At 40.7% G+C, this 19,426-nt stretch overlaps 1 pseudogene; it reads left to right on the forward strand.

Annotated features, from left to right (window-relative positions):
* The first annotated feature begins 6,209 nt into the window (after positions 1–6,209).
* Positions 6,210–18,553, forward strand: LOC137266119 (peroxidase-like; annotated as a pseudogene).
* The last annotated feature ends 873 nt before the right edge of the window (positions 18,554–19,426 follow it).

The raw sequence follows: 19,426 nt of genomic DNA on the forward strand, positions 1-19,426 counted from the left end.
AAGCATGGGTTGCTGAAGGCCTATTCTACCCCGGGTAGACCTTCGCGGGTCTAAACACCGACTAAGTAATAAGAATAAGTGTCCAAATTGTTTTAATCGACAAACTGTAATAGGAGCAAAACAGCCTGCACAGTTCGTATTACTCATGTAGCAGAGTTTGTGAAAGGGTTTACTCCTGAGTCGATGTCAGTCATAGCGGCTTAAAATAGCATCGTCAAAACTGAAACGTCTCTTGAGTGATGAAAACGTGCAAATTCACATGAAAACTGTTTTGGGGGTTGTACTTTACGACAAGAAAGCAACCAACTGAGTTTCAGGTGTGTTATGGTGGGAATGGTGTCAGACTGGACAATGCTTAGACTTGAACTGATGTCCTCTCCCACTGTATATATCTAAACAAATATATATATAACAGGCTGTAGTAAGTGTCTGAATTGCATTCATAGTCACTGTATTCACTATCGGCGATGAAAGGGCGTACTGTGTTTTTCCCCAGTTACATATTCAAAAGATATTCGCCATTCTTTCTAAATAGTGTATATAACCCATATAGTTGTGACCCAAGGTAGTAGCGCACTCAGGCATCCGACATATATTCTGTCAGAGGTGACAGATATTTAGTCATCTGTCATCCCTCGTGACAGGAATGGGATCCCTCTCGTGGATTTTGTGTTGGCTGGCTGTTTAACGTCTCACATCTGCTGTATTACAGCTTTATGGTTGCGGTCTGTAAATAATAGGGTCTGGGCCAGACAATTCACTGACCAACAGCATGAGCATCGATTTATGCATTTGGGATACGATGATATGTGTCAAGCATGTCAAAGAGCCTGACCATATAGTAACCACTTACGACAAGTATAGGTTACTGAAGATCACTTCTAAGGTATCAGTTCGTTTACAGGGAATATAAGTAAGGTATCAGTTCGTTTACAGGGAGTATAAGTAAAGTATCAGTACGTCTACAGGATATATAAGGAAGGTATCAGTTCGTTTATAGGGAATATATGGAAGGTATTAGATCATCTACAGGGAATATAAGCAAAGTATCAGTTCGTTTACAGGGAATATGAATAAAATATCAGTCTGTTAACAGAGATTATAAATAGGATATCGGTCCATTTATAGGGAATATAAATAGGATATCAGTCCGTTTGCAGAGAATATAAACAGGATATCACTCCGTTCAAGGAAATGTAGGTAGGCTGTGAGTATGTAATGTGAGTAGGGTATCAGTTCGTTGTGTTCGCTGTAGGTTTTGTACGAGTGCGTGCAGAAATAAAATATTATAAATGAGTAGTCCACATATTTTGAGCGTGCAATGAATCTTTTCAAAATGTATTCTTCAAAATGTTGCTGCTATAAGGCGATTTTTTAAATTAAGTAGATCAGAATCTATGCGTCCAAAACACGCACGCAAGATATTCTTTCGTGTTTTTATTAGTGTTGTGCTTGAAAAAAAAAACAGGTTTCTGCGCTAAAGCGAACACTGGTAAGTTTGCACTCTGGATCTATTAAACACCAAAATCACGTGTATTAGGGTGTCAGTTCGTTTAAATGGAATAAAAGATGGGAACGGAGAGACCAGAAGTTAGCCCATTGTATCCGTTGAACACCAACATCAAGCATATGAAGCATTTCCTTAAATGGACCACACACATTTTATATATAAAAGTCTTGCAGTGTCTCGCGTGACATGTCCTCCTCCTGTTTGATACATATTTTCTCGAGGTGAAATACGAGCGTCTTCAGCCTACTCAGAATCATAACTTATGTTTGATTGAACCTAAACCGGGCATTGTTCAGTATTTACAGTTGTTCATCAATCACCGTTTGACACTGAATGAATGCCAGCGTTTGATCACTGGTTCACAAGGCGTTATGGGCTATGCATCTGAAGGAAGACCAAAGTTTCGTAGCCACAGGACATATGTCTTGGACATTAAATTCTACTTAGCCAAGATAAGGACATGTTATAGCATGTTTGGCCATGTTCTGGAACACAATTATTCCTAAGTAAGACGCAAAGGAACAGTTACAGTCGAGTTGTTTACTGTTATTGGGATTGTGCACGATATGAAATGCAAAACAGAACAACATATACATAGAATGAATACATTAGGAACACATGAATCAACTGTTGTAATATTTCAGGTAAAAGTCTATAGGTAGTTGTCGCGCCATACCTATTATGGAGATAAGAAAACCGTCACGTCATGTCAAGAGACAGAATTACATCATAACCCGTGTGACATATGAGCATTTTTCTAAGTGTAAATACAGATATATGTACACATGTTTTGGATTATTGCCTCAGAAGTAGGATGTGCTAATCACTAAATGTAAGTAGATATACACGATACAAAACAATAATTGTGCTAACTAATTTTGTTGTTATTGTTATTGGTATAGATTGTATAATAGGGATGCATGGAATCAATACAAAAAAGTTTAAAAAAAAGTTAGTTGAGGTGACGTGAGGTTAAATGGTATTGAAAGTCGCGCTTAAGAATATTTCGCTGATAGGACGACGCGCAAGCGTGTGTATGTGTGGCTGCTTGTACTAGCCCAGACTTAACCTGGTTTCGTAGTGCTGGGTCAATGAAATGCCATGCCGCATTTAAACGTGAATATCCACAGTATACTGTATACATATGTATAGTCTACCAGTCCATGTTGTATCCATTCATTGTATGTATGTATGTATGTATGTATGTATGTATGTATGTATGTGTGTGTGTGTGTGTGTGTGTGTGTGTGTGTGTGTGTGTGTGTGTGTGTGTGTGTGTGTGTGTGTGTGTGTGTGTACTAAAGTAGGATGCGCCATTCACACATATATTGATAATATATATACACAAATGTATTCACAACATCTAGTTCATATCGGTTCATAATACATGCACATTCAGGAAAACTCATTCTTTAACAAAAGACAAACTATCTAGATTATACCTATATGGGCAAGGCAAACTCTATCAAGAAACAAGGCGTAAATGTTCTTACCTTAATAATAACAGGAACGATGACAGTCTGTTACCGGTCAGTGTTGTTGTGTACTGACCAGTGAAGATGCTTGACTTTTATAGTAATCGCCCTCCCATGTTTTGACTTTGAGTAATGCCTTTCTCAATAAATTATACTTTGTCTATAGAACGTCTTTGTATTCTTGCGTAATTAAAACTAGCATGGCGATGTAACTGTGGCCTCCATACTTTATAGTGAGCAAGCGATAACTTTGATTAACGTGGCCATCTTATGTCCCTACATGCAATATAACTGTCAGTGTTGAATCTAACGCATACACATTCATAGTTAGTTTAGCTTGTAGAGATACTGTACTGACAACGTGTGCATATTTCGATTCCATTGGATCTCGTTTATGATTATATCAGAGAAACTCAAATATTTATAGAGAACAAGGGAAGTATATTGAATGTGTTTTACACTGGTATAATAGTTCAGTTTACGCTTTGTGTAGTTAATAATGACGTAAGGGATTCTGAAATAACTGTGAAAACGAAGTACATTGAACGTATTGCCATTGATGTAACGTAAATCCTGTTTTAGCATTTGACGTCAAAAACTGAATTTAGATCATGTTAGACAAATCAGTACATAAAATAATGAAATAAACATATGCAAATCGTGTATGTTGTATATACCGTACTTCTGTGTGGTGGATATGCTGCGGTCTATGGAAAGAGAATTGAGGAGCTAGTGGTGAAGTCAGTCTTTGATTCAAGCTTTGAGTCTAGAGGCCGGTGCAAGAGAATTTAGACAGAGAAACGACAGAACACGTAAACGAAGTTCTCAATTTTCCCTCCTTAGCAACGCCTTTGTCATTCCGTGTTTGGCGGGTGAAAATGGTGATAAATGCTTCTGTGATCTGTACTGGTTATGTGTTTTTGGTCGTTACCCTCCATCCACTACATGCAACAAATCAAAAGTTTCGATTCACTCAAAGCACGCACCATATGTTGTATGTATGTATGTATGTATGTATGTATGTATGTATGTATGTATGTATGTATGTATGTATGTATGTATGTATGTGTGTGTGCTTGCGTGCGTGCGTACGTGTGTGTGTGCGTGTGTGTGTGTTTGTATGTCTGTATACGTGTGTGTGTGAGTTTGTGTGCACGTCTGTCTGTGCGTGCATATGCGTGTGAATACATGCAACACTGGTATATATTTGTCTCTAACTTCAAGTCACTTCTGTGAGGATCCGTGAGAGAATCACTGTTCAGCCACCCAAGTTTGTAAGAAGCGACTAATGGGATTATATACTAACGTTTCTGATATGGCACAGCATCGTATCCTTGGCATAATTCGCGATGCTGCCGTTGAATGGAACGCTCTCTTATTTGCTCAACTGCGATTTTGGTGTAAATACTTTGTTAAGAATTCGCCAATTTTCACCGAGTTTCATCATTTATTGAACGCATGACAATGTTCTAATCAGCGTTACGAATTTGTTTTACAACACATCCGTTCAAGTGTAAACAGACCCTTTAAACTGAATGGAACAACCTCTAGTTTTAAACAGCTGCCTGAAGTAAGTGGCTACATAAACGCTAGTGAGTCTGAATTTTTGATGGGTAGTATGGTTGACGAAGTGCATATTGCACTGAATGCACCCAGCTTGGGACTGTCGATCACGTTTTCACCTTCGAGGATCAGCAACAGTAAGATTAGCATCTGGAACGAATCGCCTGAGGAACTCTTCATCTGTTTTAGGTGATGAGTGAGTGAGTGAGTTTAGTTTTAGTATATGGCGGCGGTCTGTAAATATTCAGGTCTGGACCAGACAATCCAGTGATCAACAACATGAGCATCGATCTGCACAATTGGGAACCGATGACATGTGTCAACCAAGTCAGTGAGCCTGACCATCCGATCACGGTACTCACCTCTTATGGCAAGCACAGTCGCCTTTATGGCAAGCATGGGTTGCTGAAGGCTTATTCTACTCGGGACCGTCACGGGTCTGTTTTAGCTAATAAAACTAAACTCATACTATGATGTCTTGTCTCTTCTTCGTTTTCAGGAGACCCGAGAAGATCCGAGTTAGAATTGATCTTCAGCCCCAGTGCCTCTGCTTGTCGTCAGAGTTATAAGAAGATAAGATAAGCTTAAGAAAATAAGCAGTTATTATCGTACAATGAAGTCAATGACCATATCGATGTTTTACTTTATGTTTTACACAAAAACAGGTCTTTTAGCATCTGTTTTATATAAAAGGTCAAGAATACAACTTAATAGCTATCTAACGAGACATTTACCCTTGACGAACCAATTTAGAATTGGTCTTCAGCAGCCCATGTTTGTCGTCAGAGGCGACTAACGGGACAAGGTGGTAAGACTGATTTGTTTGACACAACTCATCGTATCCCAAATTTCGTAGATGAATGCCCATGCTGTTGATCACCAGATGGTCTGATCGTCTTCATCAGAGATGTGTTCCACAACTATCTCAGCCTAGTGATCTGACCACACAGTCTTGCCTGAGTATCCGCATCTCCAGAAACATCATGATCTGTATATGTAGGAGATACTGGAAGATATCAGAAGCTGTAAACATCACGGGCTTGGATCGCTACGATGATGTCTTTCTAATACCCCCTTCACACAAGGCGGAATAAGCTGGAATGCTGTCGGAATGAAAGTTCCTGGAGATTCTTGAAAATTCGAACTTCAATTTAAAATTTCTCACTGCACTCCGAATACGTTCCAACTATTTGGGTCAATTCTAGTAATATGCACGAATAATTGAACAACATGTTTTCAAAACGTTCGAGATACATTCTAAACGGAAAAATATCGACGATATTTGGAGTGCATTCTGACTGCATTCTAAGCACTATTTCTGTGTCCTAAATATTCTGAACGTACTTAAGGGTGAATCATGGAAAAGGCAAGCCACTTCAAATACATTCAGAATAGCCCCAGTACTTTTCAAATGAGCCTTGACGCAATCAGAAGATCACCGAATTGCATGAAAAACTAGGCCACCTGTCACTGTAAGGACAGGTGGCAGTTGGGAGGCGGCAGTAACGACATTCCTACAAGACATGACAAAACTGTCTTGCTTTCTCTCACGAATTTGGTTCGAATTTTGATTTTTTATATTTTTTTCTGGCTGATTCGCCTTGATTCCTGTCAATTCGAAATACGTGCGAATGAGCCTTAACTGATATTGTCAACTGGTTATGCCTCAGCTGCCCTTGGATGTCCTTGCTACAGGTACAGATGTTTGTGGTTTGATGATCTGCTTCAGTTGATGACTGTAGGTCAAATAATTGATTACAGAACAGTCTCGTTTCCTTTTAACCGAGTTCAGTCCTATTACCCAACTTAGTGCAATGACCAGTTCAGAACTTTTAGACCAATTCATTTAACATAAATATTAATCCGCATGATTTGATGCATCTAAGCACTTGTATATTGCAACACTACGCGCCTTCTAATCCGTGCAAACGCATCGTACAGCGTGCCTTTGTCGTACAGCGAGCTCTGACAACCTGGAAAAAGATCCTCTGCCTCTAGAAACTTTTAACGGTCTGGTACGGAATTGATATTGTATGAATCTCATTGTGCGTCACAGAACTACACTGAATACTCCCCAAAAACAGAAGTAACCAGTAAGCCAGATGCATTGTGAATCATTTTACCCCCTCATCTTTCATCAAACAGTGACAGTCTCTTAGTTAAGGTGATGCTACCTCCACCTCGCCATGTGAAATATTGCCATTTGCCAAGTATGTTAACGTATCGTTCAACTTCAGTCAGTAAGTTGACAAGTTTATTTGTGAGATTTATTGATACTTTCATAGCGACAAAGGATGATTGTAGTCTTTAAATCTGGTGAGTGTGTCGACTGTTCAGTGCATTGGATATATTTGTTCCTGTTGTTATAATTAAACATATCTACTTGTGAATTATTTAATTTTCGACCTTAAACACAGTCAGTGTTTTGTTACATTAAAAGGTGACCATTTATCAAAAATGTGACAGAGCCACAGAACCAGTATTTATGAATTAATTTGTATGTTATTTGACACACAAAGTTGTGGGGATGAAAGAGTCATGATGCAAATCACACCTTTGTAATAAATAGTTCATACATGTGTGGATGTGTTGACCTGTTGAATTTTTAACACTAAATCGTGTTCATCAAGAAGTCGTCATGACAACTTGAGCAATACTGACTCAAAGGTTATGACTAGTTTAATGTAAATGAAGTTGGTAGAAAATGGCAATTTATCTGAAATTTGAATTTTGTCTGAAATATCGTAGTAGTTATCGCTGTGGTAACATGCAATCGTCTATCGATATCGGAATAGCTACATAGCCCCCAATAGTCACCCTTAATTACTGATATGTACAATTAGGGGGCTGGGGTAAGACTACACATATTAGACATTACCACCATGAGCATCGATCTACGCACTCGTGATTTTGACAAGGTGTGTCAACAAGGTCAGCGACCCTGAACACCCGATCCCGTTGGTCACCTCTTACGGCAAGCATAAAAGTGTATCACAATCCCATAAACACTTTAATGTAACCGCGTCACAGTATCCTAGACATCCCAGATATATTTTTCAATGCATCACAATCTCATAAGCACGTCTGATGTAACACTTTAAAGAACCAGTCATTGTCTATATTTTTCACTGTGAAAATTAAGAGACGCGAAGGTATATATTTGATATAAAGTGTTACTGACACATACATAAGTTTAAAGTGGATGCTACATAGTATTGACATTATTTGACCGTTTTATTCTTCCACATGTATGTATGTATGTATGTATGTATGTATGTATGTATGTATGTATGTATGTATGTATGTATGTATGTATGTATGTATGTATGTATGTATGTATGTATGTATGTATGCGTGCGTGTATGTCTCTGTGTGTGTATGTATGTATGTCCGTATGTGTGTGTATGTATTATGTGTATGTATGTATGTATGTATGTGTGTGTGTGCTTGCGTGCGTACGTGTGTGTGTGCGTGTGTGTGTGTTTGTATGTCTGTATACGTGTGTCTGTGAGTTTGTGTGCACGTCTGTCTGTGCGTGCATGTGCTTGCGAATACATGCAACACTGGTATATATTTGGCTCTAACTTCAAGTGACTTCTGTGAGGATCCGTGAGAGAATCACTGTTCAGCCACCCAAGTTTGTAAGAAGCGACTAATGGGATTGTACTAATGTTTCTGATATGGCACAGCATCGTATCCTTGGCATAGTTCGCGATGCTGCCGTTGAATGGAACGCTCTCTTATTTGATCTGAAATCAACTCCAACCCTGACTTGTTTCAAGAAGCATCTTAAGCCCTACCTGTTCATTCCAAATGGATGGTAAACATGTTATATATGTGAACTCTGTTAGCGCTTTGAGCACACTTTGGTGTGGAGTGAAGCGCAGTATAAGATTCCATATTGTTAGTGTCAGCATTGCACAGATCTATGTTCTGGATACCAACTAAATGGTTTTACTTGTTTTTAATATGTTACTGTAGATTCGTGAATGTTTTGTTTGCAACAAATCTTTTATAGAACTGCATCGCCGGTGAACGGCTTTTTCATCAGAAGTATTTGATTTCTTTGTGGCTATGTTTGTTCAGACACGTCCTTTCCTTTCTGTGACTGTAGCTCTGAATAAAAAAAACTGTAATGAATAGCATTGCATTGCGGTTGAAATATATGCATTGAATATTTAAGACCTTTTTAATGCACATCAGTCACGAGCTGTCAGTCGACTGAGTGCTTCAAAGAGGTCTTAAATATTCCATACATATATTTCAACTGCAAAAGAAAGCTGATGCCCTGACTTCCTTTAGTAGGTAGAGGTGACGTTACAAAACGGGAAATCATGTAAACCGTAATGTAAAGACAATAATGAATAGGAATAAGTGCGTTTCTGAACTAACGTTTGTACTGACCTCGAAAATGATATTATAGTACTATATGTAAATAGGACCTCCAATAATCAGAGTAATATCATTACTCTTTCACTTTTCTATTAAGCAGTTGCATAGCCACAACGGTTGTGTAAAAATGTTTGATTCTCATATGGAATCTATCATTTTGTATAAATTGCTCAGAGATTTGGGTTGCGCGCAAGTGGGAAAGCAAATGAACAAATTCACCTAAAATATTGTGAATCACATGGTATTGCTGGGATATTGCTACTAGCGGCGGAGAATTCACTCACTCATACTGAATGAACTTTATTTTCAGTTTGTATCCCACGTGATTCACACAGATCAACGCCTGGACAGAAGAAGGGCGAATACAGGTGTTAATATGAACACGATGCTCCACAAGATGTTGACGTCTGTGTGTGTGCTGGCTGGGGTTTGGGTGGGTGTCATCGCAGATACTATAGGAGATAAGAGACAGTTATTTCTTTCAGCTTCAAACACACAGTGAGTTCGCAGGTAAGATACGACCCTGTGTAACACATATGAGCATTTCTGTTTCACTGTACTGATCAGACACAAAGCAATGGCAGACTCTCGATGATTCATTGTTAGTTACTTCCGGTCTTCACATGGACGTATCACAGAAGGTATATGCAGCTTTCAATCTTTAGTAGCAAGATTCTAGCACTTGTCTTGGCTGGGCACGATTCTTATGGTTCTTTCGGTTCTTTATGTGAACGTACCATAGAAGGTACAGAGATAGTCATCTCTTCAATTTGCAATAGAGATGCACTGATATATTAGACAAGACAAGAGTATGAAACCGAATCGTCACCTGCTGAGGACATGGACGACCGCTTAGTAGGTTCTGGAGTTCGCTCCGTCACTTAAACGTGTCGGCGGCAAGTGGTTAGCCCAGCAACAGAGGACCCTTTGTTTGTCCTGTCTAAATTTATAGCTGTCAGAGGGCGGTGGAATAGCCTTGCGGTTAAAACGCTAGTTCGTCACGCCGATGATCAATTAATCTTTATTTCGCACTGAAGAGACTATAGGCCTATTGTACATATGCATACACGATGTGGAATTTCATAAATAAACATACTTACATTACAGTGATAACACCTTTTGTTCTATACAATATTGCATTATCAATGAACATAGCAAATAGAAAGATTTCTCACCCCAAGTTGGACGGTATAGGTCTTTAAGTCTTATGGTTCACGACTGAATGAACGACGCATGAGACTCTACATATTATTCATTCCAAAGGTTTCACAAGTCAATAGAATATGAAATGTCCATTTTCTTTTTCCATTTTCATCATACAATAGCATAATGATATAACGTGTTTACAACTTTCATGCTCGTGTACAAGTGGTTTGGATATCTGATACCATAAACCACAGCGTTAACTGTATTCAGTTTAACAGTAAGATTCTTGCATGCATACACGTGCATTCTTTCTGTCTGATAAAAGTCTACTACTTCCCAGACTTCTGTTCAATGCGTCAGATCCATAAAGGTCTGGGTTAGAATATTGTCCTTCAGTAACCTATGATTGTCATAAGAGGTGACTAACGAGATCGGATGGTCAGGCTCTCTGACTTGGATGACACATGTCACCGATTCCCAGTTGCACAGATCGATGCTCATGTTGTTGATCACAGGATTATCTGGTCCAGACTCGATTATTTACAGACCGCCTCCATTTAGTTGGAATATTGCTGAGTGCAGAGAAAAACTAACGTCACTCATCCCATTCGTCAAAATCGAGAACTTTATTTTTGCATTAGGAATTTAAAACAGGTTTGTAATTAATTTAATATATCCAAGTATACCTGTTGTCGTCATGATACCGATAAGAAAAGCATATTTGACGAGCATGGTCCAAGAAAAAAACATTGGTAAAATAAATCCCAAATATATATAACAGCTAACACAAATGTATACCCTTAACCAAAATTATTTTAGAATGGTTTTAGAAAGTTTTGTTTTCTCTCTATTTATTCTTTATTTCGATTTACCATACTGATGTTCAAATGCAATTATTTGAAGGGCACTAAGGTGCTTAAAAACAGCACGACGTCGTCTGCAAACAACACAGGAAAGTTGTGAATATTTGTGGATGAAGTTGTTTGCCACTTGAGCAATTGGTTTCGATTTGAACAGCAAGCTCGTTGATGAAAAATGAAAACAGAAATGGACTAAGTATCCATCCTTGCCTTACACCAAGTCGAACGTTTAACAGGTGCTTCACGTGATCACACATATTAGACTAAAGTTTACATAGTTTGTTGCTTTGAACAGCTTTCGCATCATGCACAAAGAGGGCGTAGAACTTCTCTCCCTTTGAATTCAAATATGTTCGTGTCATACCTTGTAAAACAAACATGCTGTCAACAGTGGTACATCCATGTCTAAATCCAGCTGCAGCTTGCGATTTATTTATCTTATCCGTTTTATCTCCTCAGTTTGCAAGTCTCTTATTAACTATAAAAGTGAAAACTTATTCCTCTATAGTTATTTCGGTTATTTGCATCACCATGTTTATAAATTGGAACAATAATACCAATCGTCCAACAATGCAGGCAAGTACCATTTTCCCATGTAGTAGTAGATACTAGTTCTGGGTAGGGTGCGGTAACGTTCTGATATCATTACGGGTTCGACGCCGCCCTACATTGTGTAAAGCCCGTTTCTGGTGTTCCCCGGCGTAATGTTGCTAGAATATTGCTAAAAGTGGCGTAAAACCATACTCAGTCATCCTAGGTGTTAGTGCCCTAACTCATCATGGCATTTTCTCTGATATAGCTGACAGACCATGATATGTAACTAAAATATCAACGTTAAACCCGACTTATTCACTCGCTCTTCTGTTACATACGCCAGATGTGGACAACGGCAGGGGAAGATCGACTAGAGCTCAACACACCGCCTTTGTAGGGAGCAGTCCAGATGCTCGAGCACTTGGTGACGCCTTCCAGGAGAGGTGGACTAGTGCATTATGGCGTTCCAGGAGGTAGATTTACCAACATGCTTCACGGCATGGAATAGATGTATTAATCCCATGGCCACTGACAACTGAATGCTCAAGATCAAGCACTGCTCAACGGGTGTTGACATTATGCAAATTCTTAAGACAGTGAGTAAGTATAGTTTTACATCGCATTTAGCATTCAGCTGAGGACTCTGGAGAGATAAGAACAGGGCTTCACACACTGCACCCATGCGGGAAATCGAAACCGGATCTTGCGTGGACGAGCGAACGCTTTAACAACAAAGTTGCCCCATAGACTCCCCCAGGGGCATGGTTCATCTCTAGTCTCTACAGTAAGCGCAAATGATTGTCATTCCCAACATCGACCATGACCAGTGAGTTTTATCACCACTCTTCTGGTACCATGTACACAACGATCATTATGTTTGTTTGTTTGTTTACCGCTCGCAAAAATGTTTCAGCTACCTGGGGTCGATCCAGGTCCGTAGTTATCTTCCCTTAACAAGGATGAAACTGCTCCTCCCACAATATTCTATCCCGCCCTCTTTACCACATTCGGTACTTCTCTCTAGACAAAACTCTCCCCTGCCAAAACGATCAATTCCAACCTCTCCCTTACTCTGTATTCTAATCTCCCCACAAATCTCAGTAAATCTCCATGAAACTCTGCACCGCCCTCTCCACAACTGTCGTTTTCTCCGCTCCTTAAAACTGTGCTCTGCTATCTGGACAATACTCTGTTCCACACCGGCGCTCCACCCTCTCCACAACTGTCTTTCTCTCCGCTCCTTAAAACTGTGCTCTGCTATCTGGACAATCCTCTGTTCCACACAGGCGCTCCGCCCTCTCCACAGCTGTCTTTCTCTCCGCTCCTTAAAACTGTGCTCTGCTATCTGGACAATCCTCTGTTCCACACCGGCGTTCCGCCCTCTCCACAACTGTCTTTCTCTCCGCTCCTTAAAACTGTGCTCTGCTATCTGGACAATCCTCTGTTCCACGCCGGCGCTCCGTCCTCTCCACAACATTCGGTCCCACTGGGGTCTGCCCTTTCAACAACGTACAGTTCCATCCTCTCCACAAGCCGTTGTTCCAATATCTCCACAAATCCCCGTAAGTCTCCATAATAATCCAAGTCGCCTTCTCCACAACGCTTTGTTTCTCCTTTCCATAAAACTCTATCTCCACAACCATCTGTTTCACCCTCTCCATAACATTCCTTTGCCAGTTTTGACCTGCACCACATGTTACCCTGTTTGACCTGGAGAGAATTTTACCCACATTTTTCAGTGTGTATTTTTGAAAGGGCATTTCTGGACCAGGATTGTAAAACTTTCTAACTGATATGGATTAATTACTTGCTTGTGTTATGGTCGGAAAAGTAAAATGTGTTCCTTATCAATGCCGCTTTTATTCCACAGGAAAAAACCAGAAATCCTTTGACGTGTTGTCCTGAAGATGTCCGGCATAGAATGAGGAACATGTTAGACGTTAGTTTACGGTGGGCTCATCGATAGTTCAGTACTGTATGAAGTGTTTGATGTATAACATTTAACCCAGAGATAACAACGTAGGATTGCAGTGTTTAGAAAAATGTGTAATGTGAGAGAGAGGGGCGGAAAACAACATTTACCCGCCCTTTCAACATAAACGGGCTAATTGTGAAAGCAGGTTTCTGCAGTTTATTTCTGAGCGTGACTGTGGGACTGTCTTGCATTGTTAAGACCTAACTCTGCAGTGCTATCGCTGCCGTCATACAGTCTTACTAAGCAAACATTTCTGAAAATTCACTTGGTAATCAGTTCCACTATTTTCGACAGAGACGAATGTTTTCCAATCCCAATTCCCCCCACAGACCGTCACTTCAAGCAAAGGTGTATCCACTTCGCCAGATCCATCCAGGTGGATAACACCAGGTGTTCAGGGTGTAAGTAATTACTCAAGCAGATATACAGCAAAAGAAACGAGCTAGTTTTTAAAATGAAGACATATACATGAACGCTTACTTTTATGAGATTTCATTTCTTTGAAACTTGCGTTTCTTTTGCTGTTCAGTACATGTATCTCGTTTAATATGACTGATGTGTTACATGTTATATAATATGCATGTGATAGCGCAGCAAGAAAGGAATAATCACTTGAGATAAAAAAACCAACATCGTTCAAAGGATTAACAATTTTACGTTGATCGATTAATCACTGTTATCTTGCACAGTGGATTAGTCAAAGGTGTTTATGTATGAATGCTAAATGAGTACCCAGTGCCTGTTGAAAGGAATAACTGATATTAAGTTGTAATGATTGATCGCTGTTGTCTAGCGAAATGATTTTTGTGTGAATAGTTGCAATTTGGAGTGTTTGCTTTTTGTTTTCATTCGTTTCTTGAATCACAGAAGAGAATCATTCCTCTTTATTCACGTTGCAACGTACTTTGATGCAAGACACGTAACACTCATTCCTTGCTTTCACAAACCGTTTAGTTGCAGTCTTGACACAGTCTTATGTGAAACATCTTTGTCGATTTCAGGCTATGCCATTTTGCTTTCAATCCGTTCTACGTAAGGCGCAACAATTTGGGGATATTATCCGGGAATCCATATGACAAAAATACTTTAACAAAAGCAAGGCTAGTCCCGGAAGATTTCTCTTTAACAGATTCAGTGATGTCTGTCATCCTGCTCCATTTACGTTGATCGATGCTCATATTGTCAATCACCGGGTTGTCTGGTCCAGATGCTGGTATTGTCACATCATCGTGATGTTGTCTGAATATTGTTTAAAGCAGCAAAATTCAATAATTCTCTCACTCACCAAACGAAAATAAACTTCCGTTAATTTCATCTGCAGTGCCAGCGGAACAGATGAACATCCTAACGGCCTTTATAGACGCCTCTCTTGTCTACGGCTCTACACCCGAACGGGTGTCATCTCCCAGGTCGGTGGTCCGTGGTCGGTGGTCCGTGGTCGGTGGTAAATATCTTCTTTTCAAAATAGAACACTAAAATTCGTTGCAGAGTAATACATATTTTGAAACGGATATCTCGAATTCCTCGGTTGTGTTGACCAGTCACATACCTCCAAACTTTACTCAAACTATACTAAATTCTATTTACCCACCATTTCCTATCCAGTTCTGGTGAATTCAGTTCGCTGCGTAGGAGATCCTTGAAGATTTGAAGATTCGTTTGCGAATTAGTCTTCAGTAACCCATGTGTGTCGTAAGAGGCGACTAAACAGTTCGGATGTTCATGGTCGCTGACTTTGTTGACACAACACAACGTATCCCAGTTGCGTTGGTCGATGCTAAAGCTGTTGATGAATGGAATCTATGGTCCACACTCTAATTACTATTTTAAGACCGCCACCAAATATTTCTACACAGCAAACTAACTACGCCCAAAAGTTAACACCTCCCCCAACCCCAAGCAAAAGCAAAAACAAAAAAACCCAAAACAAGCGTCAGGCTTGACAAACGTGAAGAACGAATTACGGCTCATTTGACAACTTTGTGAAGGAAGTTTGGTTAACAAAATACGAGTTCTTTTCATATGAATGTAACCGAACCAAGCACGTTTCATCCGTGATTTGTACGATTCAGCAACTCTTTTATCCTTTGGGACAAATGTTATTTTCGTCTGGATAATAATTTCAATTATTTTGTGTGCACTTTTTATGCCCAGTCACAAAGTGATTGGTATTGCTTGCGCGTTAACGAGCAGGTAGTCCTGACCAGCATACACATCGTCTTCATGAGAGAGCACAATAGAATAGCACTGACACTCCAGAAAATCAATCCATATTGGAATGACGAAAGACTGTTTCAGGAAAGTAGGAAAATTATCGGTGCGATCTGCCAGAAGATCACTTACAACCACTTCCTTCCTCTGGTGTTGAACAAGGCTACCGTGTCTCAATTCCGGCTCAAGTCTCCATCTAAAGGTTATTACAATGTATATGATGAGCTCACTGACCCAAGCATAAGAAACGCTTTCGTTGCAGCAGCCTATAGATTTGGACATTCCTGGATCAGATCAACCTTCAGCAGCAGGAGGCCGAACTTCTCGGTGCGAGATATGTTTGACAACACTGCGTCTTATAACTGCGTCCAGTGGTGAGTTAGTGCATGAATTGCTGAGGGGGGACGCTGGTTGACCGGTCAAACAAACCAGACCGATTCATGACCCGGGAAGTAACGGATTTCCTCTTCAGACAAGCCAACACCAGTCTCGATCTGGAAGGAAGTCCAGAAGTCCTGGATGTAGGACATCTTGTTGATATAGCGGCTGATTAGGAAAGTGCCCATGAAGTGGGACATTTTGAAAACTTGGTAGTTGATGATGGAGGGAGGTGTCATGAGTGAGTGAGTTTAGTTTTACGCCGCACTCAGTAATATTCCAGTTATATGGAAGAGTCCGGGAACGGTCGCCTGAGGCGCCACAATGCGCTTTACAGACGTACGAGTGGCGTCCCTTGGACCCCACCAGGAACCTATGATAGTGGTTTCCACACCACCACAACTATCGCTACTGTTCTTAATATAGTGTCCTATGCTTGGCCATAAGATAGTGTGTTCTCAAGGTTATACTTTATTATTACTCTAGTCAGTGGATCAGCACGCTTGGGAGTATACAACCCATATCGCCTGTGAAATGCCACAACATTAAAATCACCTTTCCATCTCATACTACCGGGTACCCAGATAATGAACAGCCTTTTGAACAAGGGGACACCACGTGTGCTTCTGTGTTCGACTGGGCCATGAATTAAGACTTTCATAGTCTCCAGACTTGCTTTTTGGGAGGAATTCGTGGCTTGTGTACATTTTAGATATTTACAATGGAATTCCTGCTTCCGGTCAGTAAACTCATAATAAAGACGTTTGTTAATTTTCAGCGATCCTGCTGACATCGACCTGTTCAGAGCGTCAGCAGCGACCCCTCCCAGGAGGTTTGATGGGTGCCACCTGTGGCTGTCTTCTCGGACATCAGTTTCCCGCCTTGAAGAAGGGGCACCGATTCTGGTTTGAAGTCGATCGTCCTTACACTCGCTTTTCTCTTGGTGAGAAAAAAACCCCACATGGTTTCATTGGTTTTTTAGAGTACCCCGGGATATCTGTCTTCACATACCCCGTCGCCCCAGCAACACGCTTAAAGTAAAACCAAAAATATGAATAATGAAGGAATTTCAATTCCCCTCTCCAATTCAGAACATTACATGTTTGAAATATAACGTCTGATTATTGTTTGAGGCCACATTCAGCAATATTCCCGCTATATAGCGGCGGTCTGTATCTGGAGCTGCATCAGACAATCCGGTGATCAACATCATGAACATTAAATTTACTTCATGGTCAGAAACAATGGGTCTATACTTCACCTTAAAAGGACCATTTGTGGGGAGGCACATTGTAACATAACAGTAACCTCTGTTCCCTAACGCCATTACTACGGCCGAGTGTTTTTGAGATGCAAACCACCCATGATTTGCGTACCTCTTTGCACACTGTCACCCGTGTACATAATTTTGAACTTATAATTTTAGGGATGTCACCGTCTCGTATACATGTATTGCATAGAGCGACGTATCTGTGTTGATTCTTAGACGGTTGTCGAGCTGGTGTCGAGCTGGTATCGAGCTGGTGTCGAGCTGGTGTCATGTTCTGTTCGTAGCAGGAGATCCGGAGAAGCAGCTTGTCTCTTATCCTCTGTGACAACACTAACGCCTTCCACGCGCAGAGAGACGCCTTCAAACCCGTATCTTGAGGGTAAGACATCCTGACATATATGTAACATAGAAAAACGTGATGGCTTGGAGTGGAATTATGTCCCTTCCCCCACAGCATCATAAGATAAGATAAGATAAGATGAGATGAGGTGAGGTGAGGTGCGGTGAGGTGAGGTGCGGTGAGGTGAGGTGAGGTGAGGTGAGGTGAGGTGAGGTGCGGTGAGGTGAGGTGCGGTGAGGTGCGGTGCGGTGCGGTGCGGTGAGGTGAGGTGAGGTGAGGTGAGGTGCGGTGAGGTGAGGTGCGGTGCGGTGCGGTGCGGTGAGGTGAGGTGAGGTGAGGTGAGGTGAGATAAGATTTGCACGGTTAACACTGAAAACACAATACAACAAACAATACACTCACATATGGCCACAAAACATGAATGTGTTTAAAAGTGAAATGTTTGTCGAGTTTAAGGTAGATAATTGATGAGCAGATTACAAGGATGAGTTCCCATTAGTACATTTCGAGCACAGTTTTGTGTGTGTGATCAGGATATCCTTCACAAACACCATCACTGGTTTCCATGTATCCATTTATATAATATTCACCGCTACTTTTATCCTGTAGGTCGAATGGTAACTCCTGCAGCTTCAGTCAATAATCCATACTTGTCACCTCTGACAATTGACTTTTATGTTTCCAGAAATCCCCGAAGGTCTTGCTTCCATATCCCCAAGCTTGACCTCACACAATGGCATGAAACAAATGGCGGTTTGCCAGGACATGGCGTGTTGCCAGTATGTCTTGTGGGGCTCCGTCCGTTTCCCTTACAGAGGGTGTGTCTAACCTGGGGTCGCGGCTGTTGGGGCGCGGTCAAGCTCTGGAAACTGTGTCTCCGTCCAACGATTTTAGGATGAATGCTTTTTGAGTGCGTATATAGTTTAAAATATGTCATCATAAGAATTATGAAAACAAAACATGACTGGTACAATGGTTTCTCCTTTTTATTTACGTGATGATGTACATGGGGTTAAATTTTTCCTGCACGATATGGCGGAAATCATTTATCTTGTCATGGCCGTAAGCAACATTGTCATGCAAAGACGTGACGTAACCACTATTTTTGCAATATGGTTATTTCAATGTATTAAAAATATGTATGTGACTGTAACGTGGCTGTCATACTGGAATATCCTATACACAAGGGATAAATTAAGCAACACCTGAATAAACGGGATTCGTACCACATTTTGATAACCACCCCCTTGTGAGTCGTCCGATGTTCATGAAGGTCAGTGCTGGACATCACGAATAACGAGGAGTTTTATCGCCCATTGCAGAACAAGAATTCCCATGAAATATCTGTGACACTGTCATGAACTTCCATTTCTAGCTAGGGTATTTTCCTGTTCAAAACATGGGGCAGCGCGTGATTCCATTGAATAGTACTTATTGTCAGTAAAAAAGAGACTGGCAGATGTTATCAGTCCGAGGGTTGGCTAGTGATGGCTAGTTTCGCGAGTGATGGTGTTTCCGAACTGATGAACAGGTGAAGATCTGAGATGGTCTTCAGCAACCCAGGTATGTCGTAAGAGGCGACCTACTCTTTCATGTCACAGGCACGATTTTGTTTCTTGTTTCGCTTCGCACTCAGTTGTAATGCGTCTGTATATGATCTGTAAATAATCCAACCTGGACTGGACATCCCGGTGACCAACAGCATGAGCATTGATCTACACAATTGGGATGAAATGGCATGTGTCAACCGAGTCAGTGAATCTGACAACACG

The sequence above is a fragment of the Haliotis asinina genome, chromosome 15, assembly GCF_037392515.1.
Source record: "Haliotis asinina isolate JCU_RB_2024 chromosome 15, JCU_Hal_asi_v2, whole genome shotgun sequence".
Classification (NCBI taxonomy): domain Eukaryota; kingdom Metazoa; phylum Mollusca; class Gastropoda; order Lepetellida; family Haliotidae; genus Haliotis; species Haliotis asinina.